At 45.6% G+C, this 13,127-nt stretch overlaps 1 long non-coding RNA gene across 1 annotated transcript; it reads right to left on the reverse strand.

Moving 5' to 3' along the window:
* Window positions 1–1,468: 1,468 nt before the first annotated feature.
* On the reverse strand, window positions 1,469–9,738 carry LOC139799729 (uncharacterized). The gene is made up of 3 exons (XR_011727439.1): window positions 9,493–9,738; window positions 2,428–2,558; window positions 1,469–1,682 (listed from the first exon to the last, which is right to left on the reverse strand). It is a non-coding gene; the product is annotated as an uncharacterized lncRNA (long non-coding RNA).
* Between the last annotated feature and the right edge of the window lie 3,389 nt (window positions 9,739–13,127).

The raw sequence follows: 13,127 nt of genomic DNA on the forward strand, positions 1-13,127 counted from the left end.
TCCTGGAAGGAAGCCAGCACTGAGTTCTTCTGCAGTTGTGTTGCCCACAGCACAGTCATGGTTTTGGAAATGGAGGGACAGGCTGGACCTTCACATCAGCACAGAAAGAATCTGCCAAGGGGTCTCCCATAAGCGTTAAGAAACTGCACTTGCTCCAGGCTTTTGGGCTGCCCTCTCTTCCATGGTGACATTTCAGCACCAGAGAGGGGCTGTCAGAGATTTGCTGCTGAGGCAGTGTTTAATATTAGATATGTATTTAACTTCCCTCCCCAAATCACCATTCTCTCAAGTGCCCTGTAAAAAGAGCCCATTTGAATCTACCTTTTTACGGACAGATGACTACAGCCAATTTAGAGCCTTCCCGTTACTATTTCTCATTAGTTTTTTATTCAAAAGACCCTTGCAGTCTGCTAAATGCTTTACTCACTGTCTTGCTGAGACTCTCATCTGATTTACTGACGGGTTGTGAAGACTTTCTTATTGATTTTCCTTTGCCCTTTTGTTGTATTATTCTGATACAATAGTAAAAAGATTAACTGTGGTCAAGTGGCTAAAGCAATCAATGTGTTGGAAAAGGAAGAATAAGCCAGGCTAGAAGAAGACAAAGCTGTTCTGGAGCCACCAAAGGAGCTGATTGAGGCACCCTTATGGCTATTAACATTTCCTTTGGAGGGTCAATCAATGATAGGTGGGAGACTGGAAGAGGACAAGCACAAAACAAGAGAGAAGCCAGGGACTAGCCAAAACTTCACTTTACTGAAATGAATGATGAAAGCCTGGAAAAATGTTTCTGCCCTCTAAAGACAGAAAAATAACAAAGCTGATTAAAAAAAAAAATTAGAAAATGTATATGCATTTTTACATTTCAGAGCTCTGCAGCATAGCTGCAGTTATGGAGGGAGTGTAAACCAGAAGTTCCTTAATACCTGGGTGAGTCAATACTGTCAGCACTAAGGAACAAGGTACCCTCAGCTTCACTATAAGCCTAGGAAGGGGTGGGCTACCAGGCTGTTTCTCTGTCTCTGAGACACCAATATAACTATCTCCTTTTGCTCAGTGAAGTCCTTTCCCAGGCAGACCCTGCACAGAGCATATGGTCAGTCTACAAATTAATTCCCAGTTCTGGTTTATTTTATTTTTCATTAAAATCTCCCCAAACACCACATAATCCTTGTTCTGTGCAGAGCAGGCAAGAGGACATCCCACTTGGGATAAAAGAGACAAATCTGGGGCAACTAAAACAGACACTTTTTCTCCACCTGGAAGCCTCAGTAGCTAATCCATACCAGCAAACTTGGAATCAGGGAAAAGAAGGAAAAGGAACTTTCAGGGGAAGTTTTTAATTTTATAAAAGCTTTGTTATTTATTTAAAAAAATAAAGCATCTGCAATTATTGACCTATTTGACCAAGTAATACTGTTTTTCCCAGACTAATTAGTATTCTGTTCACCTCAAGTAGCAGCAAAAACCATTTCAAGCTCCACTTGGCTATTTATAGCATCTCTGTTTTCAACTACAAATGTTCTGCCATGGCCTTCATATTTCAGTGAAGCCCTGAAGAAGGGAAGCTGGCCAAAACAGAGTGTCACAAGTCCTGCATTTTGTGCTCTGCTTGGCCTCTTCAGTGGCAGACACATTTCACAGCAGTTCTTTTCTGAGATACAAAGTACTCGGTCCAAAACCTGCAGTGCAAAGGGGAAGAAAATCTGTCCAGTTCAATTTTGCCCAGCCCCTGCCCTCCAGCTCTTGCTGTCAGTAGCTAAGCTCCTCTGAGTGCTGCCAAACACAGCTGATGGGAAGCCACGCCAAGGCAGCTGCTCTAGAAACCTCCTCACTTTCTTCATTCCCTTTTCACTTCTTGCACAAGCCCCCTGGAGCAGCCCCAGAGATGGTGTGTGGGGCCAGGGAGGCTCCTGCATGGCAGTGCCAGAAGCTTCTTCACTAAACCAAAAACTAAAGAGAGATCTGAGAAAGGTGGAAATTTCTTTTCCTTTCCATATTCCCAGGCCATGAGGTGGAAAACATCCCGAGAACATGACCAAAAATAGTACTGAGCTTTATGAATGAGAGCATGGCCTACGGCTTCATTTTATGAGCATCCTTCTTCCTCAGAGAAAAGCAGCAGCTGCTGACTAGGGGCAGTAAGAGCTTCAAGAAAAAAAATCTAACTTTTGGTTTTTCTGACTTTTTTAGATTTAGAACTAACTTCTGTAACTGAAAGGCAATGAGCCTCGCTGAAAGACTGCATTCACTTTTTTTTGGTCATACTGAGTTTCAATAGAGTGTGAAACATGCACACAGACACCTGCAGACCTATGAAAAAATCAGTTGCTCAGCATCAGTGTCCTGCACACCTTGGAGGAGAGAAAGGATTCCAATGATAGTATTTTGACTGTGAGGAAAAACTGCTGTTTCTTTCCTACTTACAGTATCCAGAGTACTCCCAAAACCTGACTCCAAGCACTGTAGTTTATCCTTCTAAAGCCAGGTTTCACGGTAAGATTCCAGTCTTCACGCCAGGAGGCAGCTCTCCCAGGGAACTTTAGTGAAATGAAAACCTGTAAAGATCACCACAAATATGCAGCAGCAGTTCTCCAGATGCAGTATTTGGCAACTGACTTGTTTAGCATTTCAGCTTGCTTTCAGACCAGAAAAATCATATTCCTTTCACCAAATAATTGTTTATTTGATAGAGCTTCTTATGCTCACTTCATTCAGGATTTTATGTGCTATTCATTTTAGAAAGCAATCTTCAGCTCTTGGCAAATGGAGAATCCTGTAGCTGAATAGTTCTGGATGTAATCCCAGGCCTATTTTTCTCCCTTTCTCATTCCCCTTCTTTCCTGCATCTTCCCCAATTTGAAGCAGGCCTTTCACAGATTTACAGGACTTTTAATTTCATGGTGTATTTGAAAAAGAGGAGTGACTTAGGGCATACAGAACATATGAAATGATGACTTAGACTATAAAATTCTGAAAACCAATCCCTTCTTATGGAGTGCCTGCATGAATTTGGTTCAACAAGGTACTGATGTTTTCTGTATTATAGCTATTCCTTCATGCTTCCAATCACAATTCCCAAGAAAGAGTATAAGCAAATGCATGAATTTTCAATTGTTTCCTCTTCTGCATTTCCTGAGATGTCCTGTTGTCCCCCCATCCCATGCCTTCACCTCTGTAACAACTAACAAGACTACCTGGGCAAAGATTTAAGTCTGCAGACAAGAGTTTGCCAGACTTCAGTTTCTAGTCTGGTGCTAATTCACATAAGTATAGACCACACTGCAGATGCATGGGGGCAGCAAATGAAAAACAATTTCTGTAGGTTTAGTCTTGCTAAAGTTACAGTGGCTGTAACTTCTTTGTTAAATACATCTCTTGCAAAGCAAGGTGTCTCTAAGGCACTCAATGGAAAGAGCCTGAATTATCCCAGCTAAGCAGCTATACCTGTATTTTATGGATCAGTAAAAAAACATTTTCTTCAGCTATACTTCCCCCCCTTTGGTTTCTGTAAATTTCCTTCTGTCAAACATTTCCTCTGCCCAGGTTCTTAAAGCAGCTGAATACCTCACACATATATATTACTGAAGGCACTCGTGCCCATCTCAAATTTCCCAAGCTCATTTCCTGAGACATTCCTTCTGAATGTCTGTATTCCTTGCACATTTCAAAAGAAAAGGAAAAAAAACAACCAAAAAAAGAAGTTAAGAAGTTAGAAACTCCATTTACCATCACCTCACTGTACCTCGCTTCTCACTCAGTTCACTGAGGTGAATGTTCTCATCAAACCTCCTGAAGGCTCACTATAGACAAATAAGGTTTTTTTTGCTTCAGTGAACTGACTCTGAAACTAACAGCTTTTGCTCTCACTATTTGTTACAAAGAAAAGCCATGGCAAATCAACCCACTCAGAGAAAAGATAAAACAAAATGGGAGGGGGGGTGGTGCTGGTGAGAACACCCCAAAAGGACAAAGAGCCAAGAAAATGCCTTTTACTTGAACACGTGATTTTTACCAATGTGTTACTACTGATGTTCAGGAGCTGTGGCTGGAGTGCCTTCACTGAGGGATTGCACCATTCAATGTCTTTTTGACCTTCAAGGAATTCAAGCAAACATGTCCAGAGCCTGTATCAGGAATCTTTCATGGGCAGCCTCTGCATTCATGCAGGCTGACAGCACAGCACAGCAGTGCCCATGTAATGCCACTCCAGTGTCTTCTCCTCACATTGAATGCCATGTATTGCCCAGACTTGTGAAGGGAAGTCCCACAGACTGACAACGGGCACATAGCTGAATCTCCCGGAGCCTCCCAGAAGTTTAGTGATGGTCAATTATTTCTGCCTTGGAGTAGCTGACCAGATCTGACTGCAGGCTGAGTTGTAACCATCTGGCTTGCATGACATGACCAAAATGTTGTCCTCTAAAAATCATACAGTGAGGATATAGAAAACAGTCCCTTTGGCACACACAACCGGCACTGCATTGGCTGTGTGATTATCACCAACCATTTCTCCTCTTGCATTCCACATCCAAAAAAATCCTAAAAAAACCCCAATAGTTTGTCCAAATACATGAATACTATGATATCCTTCTGCTCTCACACACTTATGCCATTTCCCCCTTCAGAAACAGACTTCCTCTGAAAGGACATTCCCAGTTGTCCCACAGCCCAGGACAGCCAATGCCCCAGTCTGTGCTTTCTTTCTTCCCTTGTTGCCTTGTTTTTTTCCCACAGGAAAAAAAGTGTGTTTTCCCCCACAGGGGCAGCTACGACTTCCTTGGGCAACCCCTGCCAGTGTCTCACCACCCTCAAATTAAAGAAGTTCTTCCTGATGTCTAACCAAAATCTCCCCTCTTCAAGTTTTAAACCCTATTTCACTACACACCTGTGTAGAAAGCCCTACCCCACCTTTCCTGTAGGCCCCTTCGGATATTGGAAGGTTCCTACAAGGGCACCTCAGAGCCTCCTCTTCTCCAGGCTGAACAATCCCAATTTCTTTAGCCTGCATTCACAGGGGAGGTGCTCCAGCCCTCTGATCATTTTTGTGGCTCTCCTCTGGAGACATTCCAGGAGCTCTTTGTCCTCCTTGTGTTGGGGACTCCAGACCTGGACACAGCACCCCAGGTGGGGTCTCACAAGAGCAGAGCAGAGGGGGAGAATCCCCTCCCTTGACCTGCTGTCTGTGCTGCTTTTGATGCAGCCCAGGACCCGGTTGGCTTTCTGGGCTGCAGGCACACATTGAGGGCTCGTGTTGAGCTTCTGGGCCACCATCACCCCCACATCCTTCTCCTCAGGGCTGCCCTCAATCCTTTCTCCTCCCAACCTGTATTCATGCATGGGATTGCCCCGACCCAGGTGCAGAACCTTGCACTTGGCCTTGTTGAACTTCATGCAGTTTGCACAAGCCCCCTTCTTGAGCCTGTCAGGGTCCCTCTGGATGCCATCCCTGCCCTCCTGTGTGTTGGCTTCTCCACACAGTTTGGTGTCACCAGCAAACTTGCTGAGGATGCATCTTGTCCATTATGATTGCACTGCCACAGAACCCCAGTAATGAGTAGCAAGGGGTCACTATCCCCTGTCCTGGGTCCCCTGTGCCTTTCTAGAGTTGCACCAGGAGGCAGAAGAAAGGACAGAAGGAAAAGAAAGGAAAAACAATGAGTCAGAAGTCACTGGTGACCATCACCCGAGGAAGAACAGGAAAATGCCTGTGGCTCTTCCAAATCAGACTTGGTAAGAACATGGCAGTGGGAACCCTGCCCAAATGCCTACAGAAGTTGGATAGGGACAGAGGACTTGGTAGGAGGGCATCACCAGAGCAAGCAATCACTAAGCATTGTGAGGACAAAACAAATAAAAGCTGGATGTTTTTCACTTGATTTTTTAACACCACTGTATTCAGACACAGAGGTAACATACACTTTGTAGGACAAGGTATCATTTACTCAGGAACCCATTAAGAAAGCCAGCCAAAACTCATCAAAGGTCAATAAAAGGGGTCCAAGAAAATTCAATAAAAGGGGTGGGTGACCTGACACCCCATGTGCAGCCACGGCATGTTGGCATGGAACAGAGAAGATAAATCCTTTGTTTAGAGAAAGATGGTATAGGTCCAAGGCTGGGCAAAGAATGTGGAGAAAATAATTTGCTGCTATTTTAAACCCAAGGCTTGGCTTCCTGCTTACTGAGCAGTATGCTGGTGGAAATAACCTTACCCCTGCTGCATGCTGCCCACCAAGGAGCACCTTGGTGGTTTCAGGAGAGAAGCCCTGAAACCAAGTACCTCTTTCCTTGATCTTAACATTTCATGTCCAAAAAGCAGCAACTTTAAAACCATTATGTAAACCCTCCTGTTTATTCCTGTCTTCAAATTTCTCCAGGCATCTTCATCTGAAGCAACTCCATTGATTTTAATACTGGGGAAAGTTGTCAGAAGAAATCTGGAAAATGGCATGCCTTATGTGACTGAAATCAGTTACCTGTGGAGACTTCCTTTCAGTGCTAGATCAATGAGCTTCCTCAGAGATGGATGAGGGCCACCAGAGAAAATGAAGGGGGCTCATTTCCACACAGACAGAAGTGTCTGTGTGCTTCTTTCCAGAGATTAAAAAGAATTGCTCATAAACTTTAAAAGATTGGGACTCTTCCATGCTGTCTTGCTTGCTGATGACTAGATGCAAGAAGTTCAGTTCTTGCATCCTGTTGTTGTTCCAGGGAGTCAGACCCTGGGTTTCCTTTTGGCTCTCAGGGCAGCCCTAGGTTTTTTTCCCCCAAGGACATCATAGGAACTTTCTGGGAGCCACTTGAAGTGCACACGAATTCCACTCCACCTTCCTAAATATTTTAGTAGTTGGAAGGACTACCAGAAGATAGCTCACAATCATAAAATGGTTTGGGTTGGAAGGGACCATAAAGATCATCCAGTTCCAACCACCCTGCCATGGGCAGGTGTTGGAGAATATTTGGTAGGAAATGGACATGTGAGCAATCCTGACTATTTAGCATTAGCCAGAGTGAGCTAAGGTCCTTGAGGCCCAGCTGCAAGGTTATTAAAAGATCAGCTACGGGCAAAAGATAAGGGAGTTGGCAGCAGAAAAGAAGAATACCAGGATGGAAAAGCATCGCATAGACAGCACATAAACAGTTGTATTTAACCCATTAGATAGTGCCCTGTGGCATATGAAGAATGTGTTGTAACAATCAGCAATATGCCTGTATTATGGTATCAGCCAGACGGTGTATAAAAGGGCTACTGCTACTCTCAATAAACAGCAATACTTTGATTATATTAATCTGTGTGTTGTCCATTGCGCTCTTCCTGACAGGCAGGGACACCTCCCACCAGACCAGGTTGCTCACAGCCCCGTCCAACCTGGCCTTGAACACTGCCAGGGAAGGAGCAGCCACAACTTCCTTGGGCAACCCCTGCCAGTGTCTCACCACACTCACAGGAAATAATTTCTTCCTAATGTCTAACCCAAATCTCTCTTCTTCAAGTTTTAAAGCCATTTCCACTTGTCCTCTCCCTACACACCTGTGTAAAAAGCCCTACCCCACCTTTCCTGTAGGCCCCTTCAGATATTGGAAGGTTCCTACAAGGTCACCTCAGAGCCTCCTCTTCTCCAGGCTGAACAATCCCAATTTCTTTAGCCTGCATTCACAGGCTCCAGCCCTCTGGTCATTTTAGTGGCTCTCCTCTGGAGACATTCCAGGAGCTCTTTGTCCTTCTTGTGTTGGGGACTCCAGACCTGGACACGGCACCCCAGGTGGGGTCTCACAAGAGCAGAGCAGAGGGGGAGAATCCCCTCCCTTGACCTGCTGTCTGTGCTGCTTTTGATGCAGCCCAGGACCCGGTTGGCTTTCTGGGCTGCAGGCACACACTTTCTGGGCTTCTGTCCACCACCACCCCCACGTCCTTCTCCTCAGGGCTGCCCTCAATCCTTTCTTCTTCCAACCTGTATTCATGCATGGGATTGCCTCAGCCTGGGTACAGAACCTCATGCTTATATTTTGTACAATGTCCTCACATGCCTGTATAAGGCACAGATTCCCTGTACCCAATCAGTTGGTCTGATTTTATCTGCATTTTCTAGGCAAGCACTCATTCGAACAAGTCAGTAATGACGGGAACACCACCAAAGCTGTACCTTTGCCTGGATCTGTGGTTTTCTCCTCCAGAAAACAAGCATATGTTGCAATTAAATCAGAAACTTGGAAATGTTTTTAAAGGATATGATTTTCCATTCTTAGTTTTGACAGTCTTTTTTGAAACAAAATAATTGCAAAAGTCTCTTTTGACACATATTTTTTGCTTTAGGGGTAGTTACCTTTTGTTTTGGTTATTGCTTACCAGGGCTGAATTGATATTGTAACAATAGGATACAATATTTAATATTAGCTTAGAGTTACAATACCCTTGAAAATCCAGCTGCCCAATATCCACCACATATTCACTTGTGATAAGTTCACAATTTAAAGTACATGTGAAATGTAATGTGTATGTTTCATAATTATTCTGCAGATAGGGTAGAACTTCAACATGCTTTGCATTGTATTAATAGCACATGGATAGTAGTCACACCTGTCTGACAAAAGGTAACTAATTCAATATTAAAATAATCTACAGTATTTTCCAGTAAGCATAATTACCCACTCTCTTCTTGGTAGTGAGAAAATTTCCAGAGAAAAAAATTCTTTATGGAAATAATAGCACCATAGAATCACAGAATTGCTCAGGCTGGAAAAGCCCTTCAAGATCATCAAGTCCAACCTTGTCCTAACTCTATTACCCTATTTCTGATGACCCAACACTAAACCTTGTCCCCAAGCACCACATCCAGATGCTAATGAACTGTCCTATCAAATATTTGGAGTTACAAGTTTAATTTCACATCAGTGTGCACATAACTAAAGATAAATATATTCAAAAAGAACATAAGTGTTAAGATGATTTTCGCAAGAGTCAGGAGACATTTAGACACCTGCACACTGAGAGCATTCTAGGAAATATGAGGCAGTTACACAAGTGACTTAAAAGTTAAAGAACTTTATAGAGAATAGTACAGGTTTTATACTTCTCTTTAACCAGCCTTCAATCACAGGGATGGAGTGAGCAAACAGGAAATTTCATAAGGCATTTTTGGTTGTGGCAAACTTCTTTTTTTTTTTCTTTTTCCCTTACCCTAAGTATTGTTCTATTTCTTTTAGTTACTCCTCCTAAAGAAACAATGTTTTTTGTGTCACAATACCTCACCAGTATTAAAACATGGCTCAGTATTCTTTCCTCACTAAATCCAATGGCAGATTTTCAAGCCAGGTTGTGACAGGGCCAGTATTTCATTTCCAGACAGAAAATAAAATCCACTCAGCCTGTAGCAAGCTGAAAGTACCTCTGTTTCGAGTCAGACATTACAGGGACCTAGAAGATTTTTTAAAAAGAAAAAAAAAAAAAAAAAAAAAGAAAAGAGAAAGAAAGAAAACAAACCTTAAAACCTTAGACAAACAGCAGCAAATCAGATTTATGCCAAATGGCAAAGCAATGAACAAAGCCTGTTCTTTTGGAGCTTGAACCACCGCAAACTCTGCTTGTCCTCAGCTGCTGGCGGGGTTCCTGCAGCACTGGGGCGCTGCAGAGGCGTCCTGAGGAGGGAGAGGGGAAACTTTCCCTGCGCAAACATCTCGGTGTCACCTCCCCTCCACAGGAGCTTGGGAAGATGCTAACGGGTAGCGGGAAAAGGCAGAGATAAGGGAAAAAAGAGGGGAGAGGGAGGGAGGGATTGATGAGGGAAGGTAAAAGCACCGCAGATCTTGAGTGGCTGAGCTAAGACGTAGAACTCCGCCTCTATCCAAAGTGCAGGCTTGGCAGCGAAGGAGGGGAGTTGCCTGCTTTACTCTGAAGGACAGAGCATGAGCAAAGTCACTTATTCAGAACCAGATGAAACCCAGAAAAGCGTTGTTGGAGGCTCTCGGAAAGTTTTTTGAAATACGGTTCCTCAGGAGTTAGGCAAAGCAGGACTCGGCACAGCACCGGGCACTGCAGGACTCGGCACAGCACCGGGCACTGCAGCTTTGGCAGCTGCCAGGGAGCCAAAAGGGAGTAGGGTGGACTCGTGATGCAAGGGGATGGTGGCATAAATGGAAGCTGTCAAGATGAAGCCTTTGCATTTCCTAGTTAGCAGTCATCTGTGCTTTCCTGCATCTTTATGGTTTACTGAGTGCCAGTGGGTGGGATGGGCTTTGAACGAAAAATAAAATAAGGAAAACACTTCTGTGTAGGCAACAGGTGGCAGGACCTGCCGAGTAATGAGCTCAGTCGGTGCTCAGCCTCACCTGTGCCCAGTTAGGGCTGGCCCAAGAGCGCATGCTCAAAGATCAAGGGCCAATAAAAGGTGGGGCCTGACACCGGCAAGGGGCTCATTCTGAAGCAGGTCAGCAGCCGTGCTGGTCGAGGCCAGTTCTCTACTGATCCTCTCCTCACTCAGAGCCTATCATCGCTACGAAGTTCGCCTCCTGCGACATCTGGTGGAGAACGCGGGCATAGACTCCCGTCTAAACCGTCTTCTCCGAGTGAACTTCTCGACTTTCTACTAGAACTCGAGAAATTAGGGTAAGAGAAACCCCTTTTTTCTCTTGTTACTTATATTGCTAAGCCTTTTTTTTTTTTTTTTTTGTCGAAATAGAAAGATGGGTCTTACTGCCAGCAAACCCACTGAAGCTGCCGCCACCGAAAAAATTGTGGCACAGGCAAAGAGCCAGGAACTCCTTGGCTCCCCGGGTCCTGCTAGAGCCCGGGACTTATGGGAAGAGGTTTATGATCTACTGGTGGACCTCAATGTAAAAGAAATTAACGGCGACATCATCGGCGCCGATAACACCTGGAGGGTTGTATGCAGCTTACTGGCGGTGATGAAAACCGAGGTGGAGGCGGCACTCGCCACTGCCACAACTCCATTACAAAAAACTGAGGCGTTCCCCCCCAGGGAAGTGCCCGCGGTGATCCCCTGGGCACCACCTCTTGAGGAACTAACACCCGAAAATGTACCCGTCGTGACTCCCTCGGCACCACCCGCCAAGGAAGACATAATAAAACATGTGGGTCTGGGGTTGAACACTGGCAAGCTTGCCATAAAGGGCATGTCGGGGAAGCCCCACAAAAGCGTGGCCGAATTCCTGTCGGATATCGGCCCAGAAGAGACACCAAAAAATAACGAGGCGGAAACCGCGGCGTGCAGCACATCCGGCTGCTGCAGAGAGACATCCCCGGCGCCGCCCCCAGCCCCACGAAAGGCCGCAGAGAAAGAGGCAACCCCTCAACCAGCGGTAACATCGGCGCTGGAAGACAAAATATCGGCCCTGCAAAACCAGGTTGCTCGTGCCGTACAGCTGATAGAAAAAAAGGACTTCGAACAAAACCCAGCTTTTCAGCGGTACAGGGACCCACCCACCCTGACGGATAACGAGGATGATGCCCCGACCCCGCTGCGGCGACTGCAAAACGCCCAGGGCGCTACTACCGGCCGCCCAGGGCGATGGTCTGGTATCATCCGGGATGCCATTCTGGAAGGCGAGTGGGAGCCCACCACTGTTGCGTGCCCCGTGCTGCAGGACGCGAACGGCCCACCGATTTTTGAGCAGCATTCGTGGAAGACCTTGCAGCAGGCGCGGAAGGTGATCAAAGAGCAGGGGCTAAGATCGGAGAGCGGCCGGGCCGTCCTGGACTGGCCGTTTACATCCGACACAAACAGCCCCTACGGCTGCCGCAGCCTAACCAAATACCCAGCAAATGGACACGCCCTGCCCCGACCAGACCAGCACTACCAGCTCCGAACAACGAGGCACCACGCGACTAAGATCTCCGCGTATTGGTCATCTTTTCCCCCATAAAAACTTACCAAAAAACCAACAAAAATCCTTAAAGAAAAAAAAAAACCCACAAAAACCACTTTAAGTGTTTTTTGTGGATTTTTTTTTTTCTTTAAGACCAAAAAAAAAAAAAAGGGGGGGGGGGAAATGTAGGCAACAGGTGGCAGGGCCTGCTGAGTAATGAGCTCAGTCGGTGCTCAGCCTCACCTGTGCCCGGTTAAGGCAGGCCCAAGTGCACATGCTCAAAGATCAAGGGCCAATAAAAGGTGGGGCCTGAGACCGGCAAAGGGCTCATTCTGAAGCAGGTCAGCAGCCGTGCTGGTCGAGGCCAGTTCTCTACTGATCCTGTCCTCATTCAGAGCCTATCATCGCTATGAAGTTCACCTCCTGCAACACTTCTGAGCACATTGAACAGAAGATATTATTTAAATACCACTGGAGGTCACACAAAAAAAGCTGGTTTGAACCTATCCAGGCTGTGGAATTGTAAAAGCTGCCAGGTTTTCACAGTGCTGTCTTTGCAACTGCAACCACGGCACCACTGGCAAGCAGAACCTCTGAACCTCGCTCTGGGCAGCTTGGCAGTCAGGGACAGTTCCTGGCAAGTGAACAAAACTTGTCATTGGCAGGCCTCTATCATGACTGTGGAAGGAGAGGTTATAAAAAGAAGTCTGTTTTCAGATCAGTCGAGGACAAGGAGCTGTGCTTGCGAACGAGCCCCTGGTTGCTTGGCACTGTGGGCGAGCTGCTTCCCCAGGGCACTTGGCAAGGGATGCCAGTGGGAGAGGACTGAGACATCTGCTCTGTGTGGAGCAGGGACAAAGTCATCAAGGGTTATTCCTAGAAAAAGAGAAACCTAACATGACTCTTCCAAAGTAGCTGATGTGCTGTGAAACTTGTTATGAGAGTGATTGTGGCTGTCTCCTACAGCTCTGGTCTGGATATGGCTGTAAAGAAAAGACTGAGAAGTAAAGCACCAAAGGGATCAAGCTCTTTGCTATGACTTGTCCACCTTTATTCACTTACAACCATCCCTTTTATACCTATCCATCCCCCTTTTCTTTATCCCGTGATGTTTGATGTTCTTATCTGTCTGTATGCAAGCACGTACCAAACATATCAGTGACTCTTTTCAGTCCCGTCCATCCAAGCCCGCAGTGTTCTGCTTCTTTTCACACTGACAAGCAACATTTTATCTATGGCCCCAGGAACATATTTTTGCTTTGTTCTTCTAGCTTACTTTTCTACTCTACATGCAGCTGGAT

Source organism: Heliangelus exortis, chromosome 1, assembly GCF_036169615.1.
Source record: "Heliangelus exortis chromosome 1, bHelExo1.hap1, whole genome shotgun sequence".
NCBI lineage: Eukaryota > Metazoa > Chordata > Aves > Apodiformes > Trochilidae > Heliangelus > Heliangelus exortis.